The sequence below is a fragment of the Ornithorhynchus anatinus genome, chromosome 18 (assembly GCF_004115215.2).
Source record: "Ornithorhynchus anatinus isolate Pmale09 chromosome 18, mOrnAna1.pri.v4, whole genome shotgun sequence".
NCBI lineage: Eukaryota > Metazoa > Chordata > Mammalia > Monotremata > Ornithorhynchidae > Ornithorhynchus > Ornithorhynchus anatinus.
This window is the reverse complement of record NC_041745.1, coordinates 4896933-4915772: the sequence shown is the minus strand read 5'-3', so window position 1 is coordinate 4915772 and position 18840 is coordinate 4896933. Positions and strand designations below refer to the sequence as shown.

At 45.7% G+C, this 18840-nt stretch overlaps 1 protein-coding gene across 4 annotated transcripts in view; it reads right to left on the bottom strand.

Annotated features, from left to right (window-relative positions):
• The window catches only part of KCNJ15 (potassium inwardly rectifying channel subfamily J member 15), a 297724-nt gene that overhangs the window by 122423 nt on the left and 156461 nt on the right, over window positions 1-18840 (bottom strand). For all 4 annotated transcript variants that reach the window (XM_039914668.1, XM_039914670.1, XM_039914671.1 and 1 more), the window contains 2 exons: window positions 12807-12893; window positions 227-326 (listed from right to left, as the gene is read on the bottom strand). The gene's annotated coding sequence lies outside the window, so the exon portion shown is untranslated. The remainder of the gene's footprint in view (window positions 1-226; window positions 327-12806; window positions 12894-18840) is intronic.

Here is an 18840-nt window from a genome sequence, read left to right as displayed (position 1 = left end):
TGCTGACATGGGGCTACGTATCCTCCAATTCCCTTATTCCTCGACTGAATGGAAGCTGCAAAGGAGAGAGCATCTTTTCGGAAGGAGTCTGACTAAATGAACTCAGTTGCCTAGCATGCAAAATCTACCCTTTAACCATCTGCCAAAAATGAATCTCAGATTTAGCTCTCGAAAGGTCAAACCAGGCCTGCTGTAGATATTGACAAGAACGTGCATGCATGTGTACCTTGGGTGGTTCTGGTTGAGAAGTCCTTTGCCGAAAGACATTCCTTTCCTCTTCCCTGTGATTGCTACACCCCGGTTGGTCTGCCGCTGCAATTGTCTCCCTTTCATGAAGGCGAGAGAGAGAGAAAGAAATAGAGAGACAGAGAGAGGCAGCAATCAATCTGAGGTATGACAATTGCCAGGTGGAACACAATGTCTGTCACATAAAAACACAGTGTGATAGATATTTATATGGCCGTTGTCCGTACCCAGAAGAGATGCCACTCTGGGGCCCATTCATCTGTGGATGCCTGCGTGGCCTTTTCAGCCAATGCAGAAGCCACGATCCTGACCGCATTGTGCGCATCCAAAGACGGTTGGTCCCATGTTGTGTTGGCATGTTTTTTGTTTGTACAGTCTGGCTCTGTTTGCACACAACTAAAGGTATACACATGTGGATGCGTGCACGCCCACACACACGCGTGCATCTATATTCTATAGGGAAGCAGCATGGCTTAGTGGAGAGAGCATGGGCTTGGAAGTCAGAGGACGTGGGATCTAATCCCGGCTCTGCTACTTGCCTGCTGTGTGACCTTGGGTGAGTCTCTGTGCCTCAGTTACCTCATCTCTAAAATGGGGATTAAGACTGTGAGCCCCACATGGGACAACGTGATTACCTCGTATCTACCCAAGTGCTTAGAACGGTGCTTGGCACATAGTAAGCACTTAACAAATACTCTTGTAATGATTATTATTATCATAAGCCATTGTGGAGATTTTGGCCGCAGGACTATAGTGGTTCCCTGTTTCGGGGATGTGCTGTGCCACATTGAGGTCTCCGGTGAATGTTCCCCAGGTTTCACTGGCCGACCTCATGGCGGGACTCTGTTCTGAGCCACGGAATAGACTCCTGAACAGGGCAGTGTTCATTCATTCATTCATTCAATAGTATTTATTGAGCGCTTACTATGTGCAGAGCACTGTACTAAGCGCTTGGAATGAACAAGTCGGCAACAGATAGAGACAGTCCCTGCCGTTTGACGGGCTTACAGTCTAATCGGGGGAGACGGACAGACAAGAACAATGGCAATAAATAGAGTCCCCACCGGTGGCAGAGGCTGAACATGGGCCTGTGAATGGGACAGGGGAGGAGAGTGGATGGCAGTGGAAGATCCAAGCTGCTGCTCTCCACTGAACTGAAAGGGGTCCACGGAGGGAGTGAGGAGTCGGACAAACGTTTTCAGATCTGGGGAAGCAGAGCATCAATCACTGTCAGTAGACAGGGAACACAAAGTAGGAGGCAACAGGAGGAGACAGGCCAACGTCAAAGGAGCTGTGAGGAGTCCAGTTCTGCGGGGAGCCAGGGGGAACCTGGCTCCAATTTTCTGTCTCAGAGACCCCCTCTTGGCATGGCTTCTGTCCTCCGAGGTTCTACATTCCTTCTCCCCTCCATCCCCCTAAATGGGGGCCCCTTCCACAGTAAAAAAGGGGATTCGTTTGGCTCTGGCTGCTCAGACTAGTCATCCGAAGTTGCGGGTACGAATCACCTTCCTAGGAACATAGCCACCCCTCTGGGGGGTAGGGGGGAGGCTTCTGCTGGGGCCACTTTCCGAGAGCTGTAGCACTGCTCCAGCCAGGCCCTCTGAGATCCAGGAGGGTTACAACACTACAAACTAACCGAGGTGGGTCCACTCCGCTAGACTTTAAACACCTTGAGGGCAGGGAACAGGTCTACTACTAGTAATAATAATTATAATGGTACTTGTTAAGCAACTACTATGTGCCAAGCACTGTAATCAAACCCTGGGGTAGTTACATGATAATCAGGTTGGACACAATCCCTGTCCCACGTGGGGCTCACAGTGAAAGTAAGAAAGAGTAGGCTTTAATCCCCCATTTTACTGATGAAAAAACTGAGGCATTCAGAAGTTAAGGCCAAATGGGGACTAAGACTGTGAGCCTCATGTGGGACAGGGACTGAGTCCAACCTGATTTGTCTGTATCCACCCCAGCACTTCCTGCAGTGCCTGGAACATATTAAGTGCTTAGCAAATTTCACATTCATTATTATTACCATTACTTGCCCAAAGTCATATAGCAGACAAGTAATAGAGCCGGGATAAGAACCCAGGTCCTCTGACTCCTGTGCTCTTTCCACTAGACCTCACTGCTTCCTGTGCTTTCTTGTACTCTCCCAAATGCTCAGCACGGTGTTCCACCCACAGCGGATAGTCAGTAAATATTATGGGTTGATTGATTGATAAGTTCTGGACTCTAAAAGCCTGCTTGCTGTTCATTCATTCAATAGTATTTATTGAGCGCTTACTATGTGCAGAGCACTGTACTAAGCGCTTGGAATGTGCAGATCGGTAACAGATAGAGACAGTCCCTGCCCTTTGACGGGCTTACAGTCTAATCGGGGGAGACGGAGATCTGGAGACCCTCCGGGACATTCCCCTTCTTATAGCCGCGCACTTTCCCCAGGGCCAGAGGCAGGGCAAGTGGGACTAGTGTCTCCAAAAATCTGTCATTGCAGAAACGGGATTTGCCATCTTGTGGACAATCTTAGAGAGTGCAATTCATCGACACCAATTTCCCCATCTCGTCGGGCCCTTCCTTACAGCCTCAGACTCAGAGAGGATGCTAAAAATAACCCACGAGGCTATTTCTCTCTGTGTGTGTCCCTGACATCATTAAACGGCGAGTCCAAGCATCACTCATTCTCTCAGGCTAATGGCCTGGAGGTTTATGGGGCACTTCTTTTGCCCCCAGTTTTGGATCCCCTTTCCAGGTCCCCTTCAGCTCTGCTGCTCGCCTCCCCCAGCTCCCGGCGGGGATTGGAGGGGCCTCCAGGAAGCTGTGCCTTTCACCTTCAACCCGAAATCAATCAGGAAACTCTCCAATCCCACAGTGGAGGCAAACAAATGCCGGCTGCTGGTTGGCAGCTCATCAGGTAAGGGGTGGTAAATGCCTCCGTTCTGACAGCCTGAGAAAGCACGTTATTTTGAGGAGACTCATGTGTCACAACAAGGCACGTCGTCCAGAAATCTGGGAAGATGCAGGGAAAAGAAAACCCTGCCATTTTCCTCTTGGGGAAATTTTAGTTTTGTAGTATTGGAACGATTCCACCCGGTTCCTCCCGATTTGAGTGGGATTCTCCCCCAACCCCAGACTTGTTCTGAGGCAGACCTCACCAATTCCAGGCAAGGGGATGCACATGCTGTCACATACATTGCTCTGGGTGCAGTGACACGGAGAAAGCATTTTGCAGAAGTCTGACTGAGTTTAGCTCCTTCCAGGGCGCATCTCCAGGAGGATCCCTCCCCCTACCCCTTCTACCAAGGCTCCGGAGACAATAATAATAATGTTCATATTTGTTAAGCGCTTACTATGTGCAGAGCACTGTTCTAAGCAGGCCATTGTTCTCGTCTGTCCATCTCCCCCGATTAGACTGTAAGCCCGTCAATCGGCAGGGACTGTCTCTATCTGTTGCCGACTTGTTCATTCCAAGCGCTTAGTACAGTGCTCTGCACATAGTAAGCGCTCAATGAATACTTTTGAATAAATACTATTGAATACAGGGTAATCAGGTTGTCCCACGTGAGGCTCACAGTTAATCCCCATTTTACAGATGAGGTAACTGAGGCACAGAGAAGTTAAGTGACTTGCCCACAGTCACACAGCTGACAAGTGGCAGAGCCGGCATTCAAACTCATGACCTCTGACTCCCAAGCCCGGGCTCTTTCCACTGAGCCACGCTGCTTCTCTACCCCCTCCTCTCCCAGGTCTCTATGAACTCTAGAGCCTCAATTGGAGTCGAGAGGCTGGGCCAGCTGAAAACCAGGCTGACCTGTAAAAAGCCAGGCAAATGGCCACTCTATTCTGGAACAGGGGCATAGAAGCGAGGTCCCCCTGCCCCACTCCACCCCCTCCCCCTCCAGGAACTCCAAAGCCATTATGCGTGTTCTCCCCCAAAATCCACACAAGAGCCTAAGGAAGAAGGCTGTCACCAAACTCCACTGCGTTCATTTGAGGAAACTGAGGAAAGGTCCGATGTCTTTGCCCCCAGCCCCAAATACGTTGCCCATGTGGTCCAGTCCCTGGAGTTTTATTAGCTGAGGGAGGACCGAGATGTCAAAGGACTCAGACTGAGACTCAGCACGATGCAGGCTGCCCTGGGGCAGGCCAGGAGGGAGGCATGATGGAGGTTACTTAGTTGTGGTTCCAGCTTCAGATGGAACAGGAGATCTGTATGTCATAGGAGGAAGAGGCATTTGTGGGTTTTCAAATACTCCCAGTACCCAAAATGTGAGCAACCAGACCATTTGGTTACCTACCTCCTCCTTACCAAGTGATAAGGAAGTCCAGTAAAAGAAGCGTGGCCCAGTGGAGTAAGCATGGGCCTGGGAGTCACTTGTCTGCCACAAGTGACTTTAGGCAAGTCACTTCACTTCTCTGGGCCTCAGTTACCTCATCTGAAAAATGGGGATTAAGACTGCATGCCCCTTGTGGGACATGGACTGTGCCCAATCTGATTACCTTGTACCTTGCCCATTGCTTATTACAATGCCTGGCCCAAAGTAAGTACTTATAAAAAAAAACCAAACTGCTTAACAAATACCATGGAAAAGTAAAAATAATAAAATCCACATTCTTTTCCACTTGTTAGCCTCAGACAATTGAGATAGGTCTATTTAAAAAGCTTTCCAAGAGTCAGATCTACAGAAATAAAAAACAATACCCTATAAAAAGACACTATTCTCCCGTAAAAGTTCAAAGGGTTTGTGACATATTACAATAGCATTTAGGGCAATTACCACAGAATGCATGTAGCTGTTATAAAGAGTTTCTAGCAATACATAGGTCCCTCCCGCTGAAGGATTGCTTTAATTTGCCCATTTTTAATATTTCATGCAGTGTTATAAATACTGCGTCCTTTCTTTTCACATCTGCTGATTTCTCTCCTCTTCTCTACCCCATGGAGGCTGGCCTATTGTGTTGCCACATAGGCAATGAAAAACATTTGTTGTTCTTTTTAAGAAAACAAAAACACATTTCTTTTTAGACGATCAAATTCAGTTCAGCTACTACACCGGCTACAATTACCCAAGGGAATTTGAGTGAGGGAAAAAAAAAGTTAGAATTTTAAACAAAATTCTCTCTCAAGAATGGGTGAAAAAAAAAGACAGGCTTCAAAAGCCAGTTTCCATTTTAAAAATGGGTTCCTGCCATTTGCCACTGGGCAAAAAAGTTGCCCAACAATTATTTTTTCTCCTGGTTCTTTCTTGAGGAGAGATGGCTGAATTGTCCAGGAATGTAGATGAGAGCAGACAGGAGATCAGTAAAGTGGGAGAGAAAGAAAAACCTAGAATTGTGACCCGAGGCAGACAATGTCTGTCTCCCTTTCTAGACTGTATGGCCAGGGAACATTTCTGTTCATTCAGTTCTGCTGACTCTCCCGAGTGCTTAGAACAGTGCTCTGCACATAAGTGCTCAATGAATACCACCAATTGATTAATTGATTCAAAACAGAGTTTTGAATGGTCAATCGAATAGCATTTACTGAACCCCCACTGTGTGCAGTGCATTTACACTAAAGTGTTTGAGAAAGTACAATCTGATTAGAAGACAGGACCCCTGCCCTCAAGGAGCTTACAATCTTTTTGTAAGTCTTCCTTCCTCTGGCCAGGCTGAACACTCCACAGTGAAACTCTCAAGGATTCTTTTCCTCTGGAGAATTTCTCCCCCAAATTATAAAATGGTTTCCAGACACCTAAGAGAAGCAGCGTGGCTCAGTGGAAAGAGCCTGGGCTTCGGAGTCAGGGGTCATGGGTTCGACTCCCGGCTCTGCCACTTGTCAGCTGTGTGACTGTGGGCAAGTCACTTCACTTCTCTGTGCCTCAGTTACCTCATCTCTAAAATGGGGATTAACTGTGAGCCTCACGTGGGACAACCTGATTACCCTGTATCTACCCCAGCGCTTAGAACAATGCTCTGCACATAGTAAGCGCTTAACAAATACCAACATTATTAGGAGAGGGTTGGCTCAATCAATTACTTGCTGGAGGTGTTGAATGCCCCTGTGGGCCCATTTGCACTTCAAAGTTATAGTAGCAGCAGTAATCAATCAATCAATCATATTTATTGACTGCCTACTATGTATAGAGCACTGTATTTAGTGCTTTGAGGAGCACAATATAACACAGTTGCCTGACTAATTCCATGCCCCCAGCAAGCTTATAGTCTAGAGGGTGAGTCTAGAGGGGAGTCTTCCCAGCCCTCCAGAGGATGGTCCTTATCGCGGGTGAATCGTGAGGAAGGTCGCAGAAACTGAATAGGTCACCAGGGTTCGTGGGGGAATGTGAGCTAATGTGCAAGTTGGATTCACAGACTCTCTTCAGAAGCTGAATTCATTGCTCCTAAGGGGCTTTGATGGATCGTTCAGGTAAAGGCTCTTTGGAATGGGTGAGAAACTAGTTTACACAGCCAGTGAACACAGAAATATTTCTGGAAGTGAAACTTGGGGAGAATCTAGGTTAATAATAATGTTGGTATTTGTTAAGCGCTTACTATGTGCAGAGCACTGTTCTAAGCGCTGGGGTAGACACAGGGGAATCAGGTTGTCCCACGTGGGGCTCACAGTCTTCATCCCCATTTTACAGAGGAGGTTCTCAACCCTGTTGCCTTCTTTGCTGAAGGACCCTATTAACACGGGCTTGGGGGGTATACACCCTTTACAAGAATGTTTGGAGTTCTCTGTGCTTGTGTAAACTGGGGATTTGAGGGGCTCTAATACAGCCAGGGCCATTGACAAGAGAAGGAATTTCATTTAGTACCGGTTTTATAGTTTTCTTCCTATCCAGGCATCCAGCACATTGTGGTTTAGGAAACAACTGAGAGAGGTGGAAAGGCTTAGGGCTTGTGAAAAGGGCCCGTCAATGGGACCTCTTGGCAAAGGAAGACAAAGCCTGGAAATAGTCTGGTTTGTCTTTCTTAGATGTTGGGGTGCATCAGGGATAAGAATTTTGAGCCCTTAAAAAGATGGACTATTATACCTATTTAGTCCCCAGAAATTTCTTAATGCATCGCTAGATGGTTCTGTTTTGCAAATCGATAGTTACAGGTGACTTTTATTACCACGATTACAAAAGAGCCCTCTATTTATGTAGCAATTATACAGCATTAATTGGAGCCATGTTCAGTAAGAGTCTCTTAATTAACATGAGAATGTGCTCCATTCAAATATTCTCCTGTTATCAGGAGAGCTAGAACCCTGGCTGTGTTTAAGCAAATATTTTTATGTCAGTCTTACCTGACAGAGTACAAGCTCCTTGCTAGTAGGGACAGTTCACTTCTCTGTGTTGTAGTTTTTCAAGTGTTTAGGACAATACACTGCTCAATAAATGGGTGCTGAATAAACACTATTAGATTGTTAATATTTGGGAAACAACAGAATTCAGCTTCTGAAGAGAGTCTGTGAATCCAACTTGCACATTAGCTCACATTGCCCCACGAACCCTGGTGACCTATTCAGTTTCTGCGACCTTCCTCACGATTCACCCGTGATAAGGACCATCCTCTGGAGGGCTGGGAAGACCAGAGTCCTGCGGGGAGTCTCCCTCAGGAATGTCAATGCCCCCGTGTCAACCCTGGTCAAGCTTCTGTTGTTTCCCAAAAGACTGGAGAAGCATCTGTTTCACCAAGAATGACTGGAAAAATAAGGAGTATGACAATGGTGTTTACTGAGTGCTTTCATAACCTCCAACCTTGAATCCTGCCCTTGGGCTCTTCTTGTCTCTGGACATTGAATCTGGTCTAGATTATTCCTAGTTTCCTAGACCTTTGGCTCTTTAATCTGACTTGGGTCACGGAGGGATTGTGCCTCCACCCATAGAACAATTTTTTCAACTACACACTAAGTGAGTTTCCCATCAAATTATGGGGTGGGGGTGGAAATCACAACTCAACTTCCATCAGGAACAAGCTGATTGATATTTCACACACCTGGGGTGGTGGTGGTGGGCAGTTAGCCTGAATTATGCAGACAGCTGCCGCAGTTTTGCCATGCTAGTGTAGACCTAGTCTGAAACTACAGGTGGTGGGAATATTTCAATCACTCAAAGGTATTTAGTGAATATCTACTGGAGGCTCTGCACTGTATAGGACAGTAAAATAGTTGTGGAAAGCATCCTCCCTGTCTTTAAAGAGCTTCTGCTAAACTAAATGGGTCAAACAAACAGAAAATGTAAATACACTCCAGTTCTCTGACAGTTTCTTGCTTAGCTGTGACCAGGAAGAGAAAAGCCCTGAACACATACATCATTTGAATGACCCAAACGATGCTAAGCACTAAATACTTGAGAAAGAACAGCCGGGATACAAGACAAATCCCCTGCCAACAAGGAGCTTACATTCTACTGGGGGAGTTAGACCTAAAAAAAATTAGTGGTGAGGATAATAATAATTATGATGATGATGATGGTATTTGTTAAACACTTACTATGTGGCTAGTTCTTTCTTCTCTTGTTTCACATGCACAGAGGATGACAGAAATGGGTATGAAACCCCACCCGCTGGGCAGCTCCCACCAGCCAACCTCACAAACACAGACCAAAAAACCTAAGTGGATCTGAAACCCAAGTGGATCTCTATTGTCATCACATCCCTGAGCTCTCCATCGAGGAAAGGTGTCTGCTCATTAACAAAAGTGCTGGATTGCTCATGATGTCCTTGTTCTGCCCCACATGCTGAGGGCTCAGCCCTGATCTCTCTATTCCCACACAAAATCCCTCAGCCTTGAAGATCTAGTTCATGCATGGTCTATTCATTACCCTTCACACAAGCTTGATGAAAATGGGTAGCTCCACGACAAATGTGAACACCAATTCCCTCCAGTTACACGCAAAGTGTAATTTACAGTGTCGGGACTGGACCTGGGTAGCAATTCCCAGTTCACTAGAGTGTCACCTCATCGACCCTCCCAAACACACTCCACCTCACTTTCCCATGACCTGTAGAGGAACGAGCATGAGACTGCAAGTCAGAAGGCTTGGGTCTTAATCCTGGCTCTGACATTTGTCTGCTGTATGACCTTGGACAAGTCACCTAACTGCTCTGTGCCTGTATCTATAATCCGGGGATAAAATATCTGCTCTCCTGCCTCTCACACTGAGTACTCCATCTGGTACAGGTACTGTGTCCAATCTACTTAAATTGAATCTACTCCAGTCTTTAGTACAGGACTTGGTACATAGTAATTGCTTAACAAATACCACAATTATCATCACTATTACGATTATCATCATCATCACCATTACATTTTTTTAGGTCTATCTCCCCTAGTTGAATGTAAACTCCTTGTGGGCAGGGGATTTGTCTTGTGTCTCAGCGGTTTTTTCCCAAGTGCTTAATGTGGTACACTCTGCAACACACTCTACTACGCACTTGATGCGTTTTTACCAGAATTTATCTGAGGAAATTGGCTGGTGTCTCTTGCGCATGTCCATTAGGTGATGGAGGAAGTTTCTGAGGATTTTCATCATTTTCATTTCCCTACACTGAAACTGCTCTAAGCAGAGACCATTCTGGATTTTTCCCTAAGGTGTTTCTCTTCACCATAAAATAATTTTGCTTGATAAATCATTCATTTCCCATTTCTCTGTCTTCTCTATTTATGAGCATCAGCCGCAGTTAAGCTAGGGTATGAGTGAAAATGAGAGCGAGAAATTCCAAGTGATCAAAATGCGTTATTCAAAATTCATGGGACTGGGAGAGCTAAGCCTTGGCTTCTGTTTCCAATTCCATTGGTGATGATGCTAAGACAATATATTCGCACACCAAAGCCATAGCAGGCTAGTTCTAGACTTCTCTCCCCAGCTGTTCTGATGGCTCCAGACTGCCAGGCTCTGGCCATCCTTCTTTCCTCTTCCACATCTAATCAGAGTGCTTAGCATGATGCAAGAGGAACTCCGTGTTCTTTTTTCTCTCTTTTTAAATGGTATTTGTTAAGCACTTACTCTGTGCCAGGCACTCTTCTAAGCGTGGGGGTAGATATAAAGTAATCAGGTTGGACATAGTCCATGTGCCATGTGGTGCTAACAATCTGAATCCCCATTTTACTGATGAGGTAATCAAGACAGAGAAGTGAAGTGACTTGCCAAAGGTCACAAAGCAAAGAAGTGGCAGATTGGGGATTAATAATGATGGTATTTGTTAAGCGCTTACTATGTGCAGAGCACTGTTCTAAACGCTGGGGTAGACACAGGGGAATCAGGTTGTCCCACATGGGGCTCACAGACTTCATCCCCATTTTACAGATGAGGTAACTGAGGCCAGAGAAGTCAAGCGACTTGCCACAGTCACACAGCTGGCAAGTGGCAGAGGCAGAATTTGAACTCATGACCTCTGACTCCAAAGCCCGGGCTCTTTCCACTGAGCCACGCTGCTTCTCTGGGATTAGAGATTCACGATCTGGGATTAGAACCCAGGTACTTCTGACTTCCAGGCCCATGGTCTATCACTAGTCCACACTGCCTGGTGGCAGGGTACTCTAATATCGCACCTATTCCCTGAGTGAACACTGAAACCAGTCTGTATGGACTGTGATTTTATCATTATTTTTCTAATGCAAGTGCTTGTGAAAGATGTAGAAAATGAAACTGTCTTGCATCTAAAGGCTGGCTCTTTTGCCACATATTCAAGTGGTTTCCGAGGCTCTGGGCAGGCTGCAGCCAAAACCACCCACAATGGTGGGCAAGAGATTTTAAAGGATCAATCAAGTAATTGAAAGAGAAGAGAAGCAGTGTGGCCTAGTGGATAGAGCATGGGCCTGGGAGTCAGGGGACCTGGGTTCCAATCCTACTCCACCACTGGTCTGCTGCGTGACCTTGGGAAAGTCATTTCACTTCTCTGGGCCTCAGCTACCTTATCTGTAAAATGGAGATTAAGACTGTGAGCCTTATATGAGACAGGGACTCTGTCCAACCTGATTAAATTGTATCTACCCCAGCACATAGTACAGTGCCTGGCACAGAGTAAGCGCTTAACAAATACCATAGAAAAAAAAGAAAAATCAATCAGTGGTATTTATTGAGGTGTTTACTGTGTGCTGAGCACTGTATTAAAGTTCTTGGAAGATACAACACAGTGGGTAGATACGTTCCCTGCCACAAGGAGTTTACAGCCTAGAGGGAGAGAGACTTCTGGTCTAGTCCTTTAAGTGACTGAACCACTCAACAAGGGACTGGGGGAGAGGGAGGAATGTTTTTTTGTCATGATTTCCAGGAAGGCGATTTCACAATGCTGCTTCTTGACCTATCCCCAGCTCCTTGTCACTCTGATAGTCCCCACATTTCTTTCTAACATCCACCCACAACCTCCCCCACTTGGATATTTCCTCTTGGGCCAGCCCTCTATTAAACGTGGAGAACAACTAGTCAGCTTCATCAGCCCGAACACCCTTCAGAGACTGAAGGATGGCAAGTAAGGCACCTCTTAGCCTTCACTGCTCCGGGCTTAAACCAGTCTAAACCCCTTGAACCTTTCTCCCTTGTTTCCTCCAAGTTAAATGAGGTTGACTTTATCACTCCTCTCCTTTACTAGTTGGTGCTAAGAACAGGAAGTGATTTTAAAATAGCTGTAATACCAATAATGTGCTTTGTAAATCTTGCAGGAATAAGAGGGCAGGTTAGGGGACTGTTTTCTAAAACTAAAAGGAAAATTAGAACAGGTTTCCTCAAAGAAGGGCTCCTTGTTGGGCAGGAAACATGCCTACCAACTCTGTTGTATTGTACTCTCCCAAGTGCTTAATACAGTGCTCAATAAATACCACTGATTGTTGGGATTGTGGACCCAGAGAAAGAAATATCCAATTTTCTAAACGGCTGGTTTCCTGTTTTGAAGTTAAATCTTCCCTGAAATGTTTCATTCCTGCTCCAGGACAGCGATTTCTCTAAATTCACAACTTATACCTCCACACGATGAGTTCCTACTCTGCCTAGGGCCATCATTACCCCAAAACCAGTTATGTTTTCCATGTCTCAGGCAAACTCTGTTTTCTATAAATAAAAGGGGAGAGAGAGAGAGAGACTTTCAGGAAAATCCCTGGAGAGTCTAAATTAAAGCTGTTTCTCTTGAATTCCAGGTGGTTCTAACACCGCCAAACAATTCAAGTGAGCTTGGGGGGGATTTCTGGCACCTTACTCCTCCAAAACCATGATGTGGCTAGATAGCACCACGTTCTGTGAGAGGGTTAGAAAAGTGGGCTCCATATGTCTCTCCTGAAAGACACCTGGAGTCCCTTTTCCTTTGAAATCATTTGCATCAGGATGGCCTCCACCTGGACTTTGACCCCACGCATCAAGGTGGCCGGGAATGCCTCAAGTGAACTTGTTCTGCTGTCACTGAGCTGACTGCAGGTCCCCTCCCAAGCCTGAGGCTTTGGAATGCCCTCCTGGGCCGAGCTCAGTTAGGTGACATAGCCAACTTCCCCAGCATCTCAATACAGCCTTTCGGCTGTCTCTCACCCTTCTCTTTCAAAGGAAAAGAATCCATTTGGGAGTCCGCTTCTCCACTGAGATTGTCTTCAACCCAGCCCGCCTTACCTGGTGACCAAGGCCGACATAGTTGAAGCCCTGCTTCACAAGAATGGCACCTCTCCCATCTGCTCGAATCACTGGAACAGTTGCCTCCTGCATAAAAGCAGAGGAAAGAACCGGTGAAGAATGTTATGATGAAAATTATTCTGCACCCAATAAAGAGTGAGAGAGCATTAATAATAATGTTGGCATTTGTTAAGCGCTTACTATGTGCATAGCAACTATTCTAAGCGCTGGGTAGGTACAGGGTAAGCGGGTTGTCCCGTGGGGCTCACAGTCTTAATCCCCATTTTACAGATGAGGTAACTGAGGCACAGAGAAGTGAAGTGACTTGCCCCACAGTCACACACTGACAGCGGCAGAGCCGGGGTTAGAACCCATGACCTCTGACTCCCAAGCCACGCTCTTTCCATTGAGCTAAGGTGTAATGTGTCGGGAGATCCCTGATACACCAAGGAAGATGTTCTTTCACCTATGAGAGGCCACCTTAATCAGCATGCAACTAAGCTTGTGAAGAAATTCTCTCCATTATGGCTGCCATTTTTTTTCTCCCCAAATTTCCAAGCCTTCAAATCTTCCATCCATTTTTCCCAATCTGTGCCTACCTGCTGTGAGTTTTATGACACACCACTTGGTCAGGGAACCTTTCTACCAACTCTGTTGCACTGTACTCTCCCACCAGCGCTTATGCAGGATTCTGCATGGAGTAAGTGCTCACTAAATAAAAATAATAATGCATTTGTTAAGTGCTTAACGTATGTCCAACCCTGAACTAAGTGCTGGGCAGATTGCAAGATAATCAGGTCCCATATGGGGCACTCAATCTAAGTAAGAGGGAGACCAGGTATTGAATCCTCATTTTGCAGCAGAGAAACACAAAAGTGAGGAACAGAGAAGTTTAAAGCGACTTGCCCAGTTCACACAGCAGGCAAGTAGCAGGTCGGGATTAGAACCCAGGTCCTATGACTCCCAGACCCATGCTCTTTTTATTAGGCTAAACTGCTACACTGCTTCCTTCTTCAATAAATACCACTGACTGATTTTATTAATCATCAAAAGGTTTCACTGTTGAGAGGCAGATGGATTTCTTATTGACACGTTTTTAGAGCCTCAGGAAGTCACCTTCAATTCTCTGGACCTTTTCCCCACTCCATAAATTATGGACAAACTCACTTCTATTGTTATGGGGAGGTATTTTGCCCCACCCCAAGAGACACTTCAAACTGCAAGGCAAAAAAATTGATTAATTTTCCCTCCGCTAAAGCCCTTGTTTTAGAGTATGGGCAAGCAATGTCTCAAGACATTGGTTGAGCCTGCCTGGAGCCAGAGGAACTGCAACAGATTTTTTTTTTTTTGCCGGCATCAGCTGCCATTAGACAAGTCTCACTTTTGGGGCCAAAAAACAAATTTCTTGGAATGGGGTCATGAAAACAGGGTAAACGTATATTCGGACCAAGTCAGCCTCAGGGCCCGCATCACAGGCTGTGGCAGTAACAATATAATAATAATAATATATGATATTTGTTAAGCATGTTACTAACGTGCCAGGCACTGTACTAAGCACTGCAAGTGATACAAGTTTATCAGGTTGGACACAGTCCCCTGTCTCCCATGGAGGCTCACAGTCTTAATCACCATTTTACCAGATGAGCTAACAGAGGCACAAAGAAGTGAAGTGACTTGCCCCAAGGCCATACTGAAAATAAGTGGGGAGCAGGATTAGAACCCAAGTTCTTCTGACTCCAAGACCCATGCTCTATTCACTGGGCCACGGTGCTTTCCGGGTCTTCCGAAATTGAGTAATATCTGGAATACATTTGATTAAATTATTCAATAGTATTTATTGAGCGCTTACTATGTGCAGAGCACTGTACTAAGTGCTTGGAAAGTACAAATCGGTAACAGAGACAGTCCCTGCCCTTTAAACGGGCTTACAGTCTAATCGGGGGAGACAGACAGACAAGAACGATAGCAATAATAGAATCAAGGGGATGAACATCTCATTAAAACAATAGCAAATAAATGGAATCAAAGGCATTGTTCATTTCATTAACAAAATAATAGGGTAATGAATTATGGGCACACCTCTCTCAAAGTGAAGAAAGGGGAAGGCCCAAGAAAGCCATGAGAAGCAGCTTGGCCTAGTGGATAGATCACTGGCCTGGGAAGAACTGGGTTCTAATCCCGACTCTGCCATTCATCTGCTGTGTGACCCTGGGCAAGTCACTTAACTTTGCTGTGTCCCAGTTTCCTCGTCTCCAAAAAGGGAATTAAGACTGTGAGCCCCATGTGGGACACGGACTGTATCCAACCTAATTAGCTAGTATCTACCCACTGCTCAGTACCCCACTGCCTGGCACATAGTAAATTCTTAACAAAGACAGCCTCTCTGCCCCCAACTCCCCAAAAGTAGAAGATGGAGACAAAAACTATTACTTTGAGGGAATCTTGGAATAAAAGATCCCACGATAAACCAACACCTAAGCAGCCACCCATCTGATTGTGAGCTCCTCCCGCACACTGGGAGCTCTTTGTGGGCTGGGAATGGTTGCTTGGCCAAGTGCTTAGTATAGTACACTGACTCAGAAGTTGCTCATAATATCATTTACACTTTCTAGGACAACCATTAATGATAAAGGGGAACACAAAGCTCCAACGGCACCTCCCCAGAGACAACATCCCTGGCTGCCACATCTTCGTTTCCAGGGAAACCAGGCCAGGCATCCTACTGACTCAGGTCAACCCAGTGAGGAAATGTCGCCCGTCCCGGGGACAAGAGAACTGAAACTGACTCGCTTCCGCGGAACCAGCATTTTGAATGAGTGTTTCCATCCAGTGTGGCTCTAGTTTGACCCAAACATTAGAGTGATTAAGTATTCTCTTTCAAGTTACATAAAGGTCAGAGAATTCAACAAATCATTGCTTATCCAATAAGGACTCTCTTTTTATATTCAATATCCCTTTGAATTCAGGTCTGGAGGCAGCTGCTGAACTCAGTGACCTCTAGAAGTCCTTCCAATTTAGGAATCTAGAAACTGTGTACCAACCTCCCCACTCCCAGTCACAAAAATGGTTACCACTCCCCTTTCTTATGGTATTGCGAAGTGCTATGTCAAGTACTGCTCTAAACGTTAGGGTAGAGCCAGCTGGGGCACAGTTTCTGTTCCACCTGGGGCTCAGAATCTAAGTAGGATGAAGAACAGATATTAATCCCATTTTACAGTTGAGGAACTGAGGCACAGAGAAGCAACTTGCCTAAAGTCACAGAGCAGGCAATTGGGCAGAGTGGGGATTAGAACCCAGGTCCTCTGACTCCCAGGCCTGTGCTCTGTCCATCAGGCCATGCTGTTTTCTTTGCAATGTCTGGTCTTCAATGGTGCTTCTTCCCTTTGAATCCTGCTCCAGAAAGTGAAATCATGTCAGGGAGGGTTAGCGGAGAGGGAGAGAAATCTAAAACCCAATTATACATCATCGTCATCATCATCACTCTAGCTCACTGATTGAGCACTGGGTTCAGAGCATTAGACAAAGGGTTTGGCAGCCTACAGCAGATGTGAAAAACACGGCCTCTGCTGTCAGCGGGCTTTCAGGAAAAGTTATATAAGGACAAGCAGGAGCCCAACAAAACAACGACTAATTTTTCAGTCACCCCCAAATTCAATCTAGACGCCTGGCTCGATTTTATGACTCTTTCTGCTATCCCTTGGCTTTTAAAGAGATCCCTCTTGGTACCAATGGAAACTCATATACCCTCAGCATGAAAATGTCACTGCCCTTATCCCTTTCAAGTTGGCCCATCGAATCCACCATCCGGGTTATTTAGGGAGGGCTTACTGTGTGCAGACCCCGGACTACGCACTTGGGAAGGTCCGCTTTCCAGGATGGAGCGATGAGAGGAGGAAAATAGCCAGGAGCACCAGGGATCCATGAGTTTTTAATGTGCTTCCTGTCCACAGATCTCCACCAGGCGTGCTGCAGCAGTGTGTGGGTGGAGAGCACGCTGGCTTGCTTGCTGTCTGGCTGCCTGCCTGCCTGCCTGCTTCCTCCACACACTGGCTGCACAGTTCACAAGCTTTAAATGTCAGCTCCTCCTGCGACTGATAAACTGCAACACACTTCAAGGAACACACACACACACACCCAGGATTGGTAGTGCGGACCAGGGGCGTGCGTGTCTGAGCAGCTGGTTAACCTTGAACATGGACCCTTCCCTGAATCCTTCCACTTTTTGGCAAAAGGCCCTACTCCACCTAAGAGTCTTGGGGACAACACCATCTCTGATATGCAATTAATAAACCTGGTAGAATCAATAACGCCTTTCATTAATCTGAATATTTCCTCGAGGGGGCATTTTCGGAAGACCAAAGCACATGCCCCAAGAAAGCCTGCTGCTTGGAGAAACAAATTCAGAGTGCAGAGGGAAATCAACAATTCTGCAAAGGAAAATAAATGCGCTGAGTTAGCCATTCCAGCCTAATTCAATTTTGAAACTCCCCACCGCTAGAGTGATGAAGAGTGTTTTAGCAGTGTGGCCCTGTTCAGAAAGTCCAATTCACTTGGAAAAGATGAAAGCAGTTGTATTTTAATAAATCACATTAGTTACCAAGCTTTAACTAGTCTTCTGGGAGAAAATTTAAATCCAGACAGCTGATCTTTTCAAAAGTTTCTTTGGTAGGCAGGAAGTCACATAGAATGGGAGTTCACTGGCTTGACTTAGTCACCACGGGTCTCCCTGCCCCCGTCTCTCTCCTGTCCAGTCCATAGTTCATTCTGCTCCTTGGAATATTTTTCCAAATCGATGTTCTATACAAGTCACCCTGCTTCTCAAAACCATCCAGTGGTTAATTCATTCGTTTCCGTTTCAAGGAACAATCCCTGGTCATTGACTGTAAGGCACTCAATCTCAATCAGCTCTCTCTCCCAATTCCTGTCCACTCTCTTTGCCCACTTAAACCCAGCTTGCACTCTTCATTCCCCTCAAATTAATCTATGTACTCTGCTTCTTGAGGGCAGGGATCATATCCACTAATTTTATTGCATTTTCCTAAGCACTTAGTGTTTAGCACTCAGTAGGCGATCAATAAATACTACTGATTGATTGATCAGCACTCTGTATATCAGGAAGTAAAATAATTTTAAGAAGAATTGTATCCTCGGAAAGCTGAATATTTTAAAAGCCAAAGCACTATTTTGGTGGCATTCACGTTTGGGAGTTTCATTTTGTCCCAAATATATTAATAGAGTTGTCCCTCAGTTTGAGGGTGAGGCTGCAGATGGTGAAATTGTATTTATGGTGGGTGTGAATGGGCCTTGGTATCACAGAGAGAACTCTTTACACACTTTTTTTCCCAACAAATGAAAGCCTCCAAGTCTTAATCCTCATTTCACAGATGAGGAACTGAAGCTTGGAGAAATTAAGAGACTCGCCCAAAGTCCCGGCAGAGCCGGGATTAGAACTCAGGTCCTTCTGCCTCCCAAGCCCGTGCTCTATCTCTATTAATAATAATGGTGTCTACTAAGCATTTACTAGGTGGCAAGTCACGTTGAGTTTGCTCATGCAGCAGGCTAGTGGCAGAACTAAGTACTCACATTTCTGACTGTGCATACTCTTTCCACTAGCCACACTCCTCCCTAATAATACAATTTAAAAAATAATTTGGTGTTTAATAAGCATTTACTATGTTCATTCATTCAATAGTATTTATTGAGTGCTTACTATGTGCAGAGCACTGTAACTAAGCAGTTGGAATGAACAAGTCAGCAACAGATACAGTCCCTGCCTTTTGACGGGTTACGTTAATCGGGGGAGACGGACAGACAAGAACAATGGCAATAAATAGAGTCAAGGGGAAGAACATCTCTTAAGAACAATGGCAACTAATAGAATCAAGGTGATGTACATTTCATTAACAAAATAAATAGGGTAATGAAAACATATACAGTTGAGGCAGACGAGTACAGTGTTGAGGGGATGGGAAGGGAGAGGGGGAGGAGCAGAGGGAAATGGGGGGAAAAGAGGGTTAAGCTGAGGAGAAGGTGA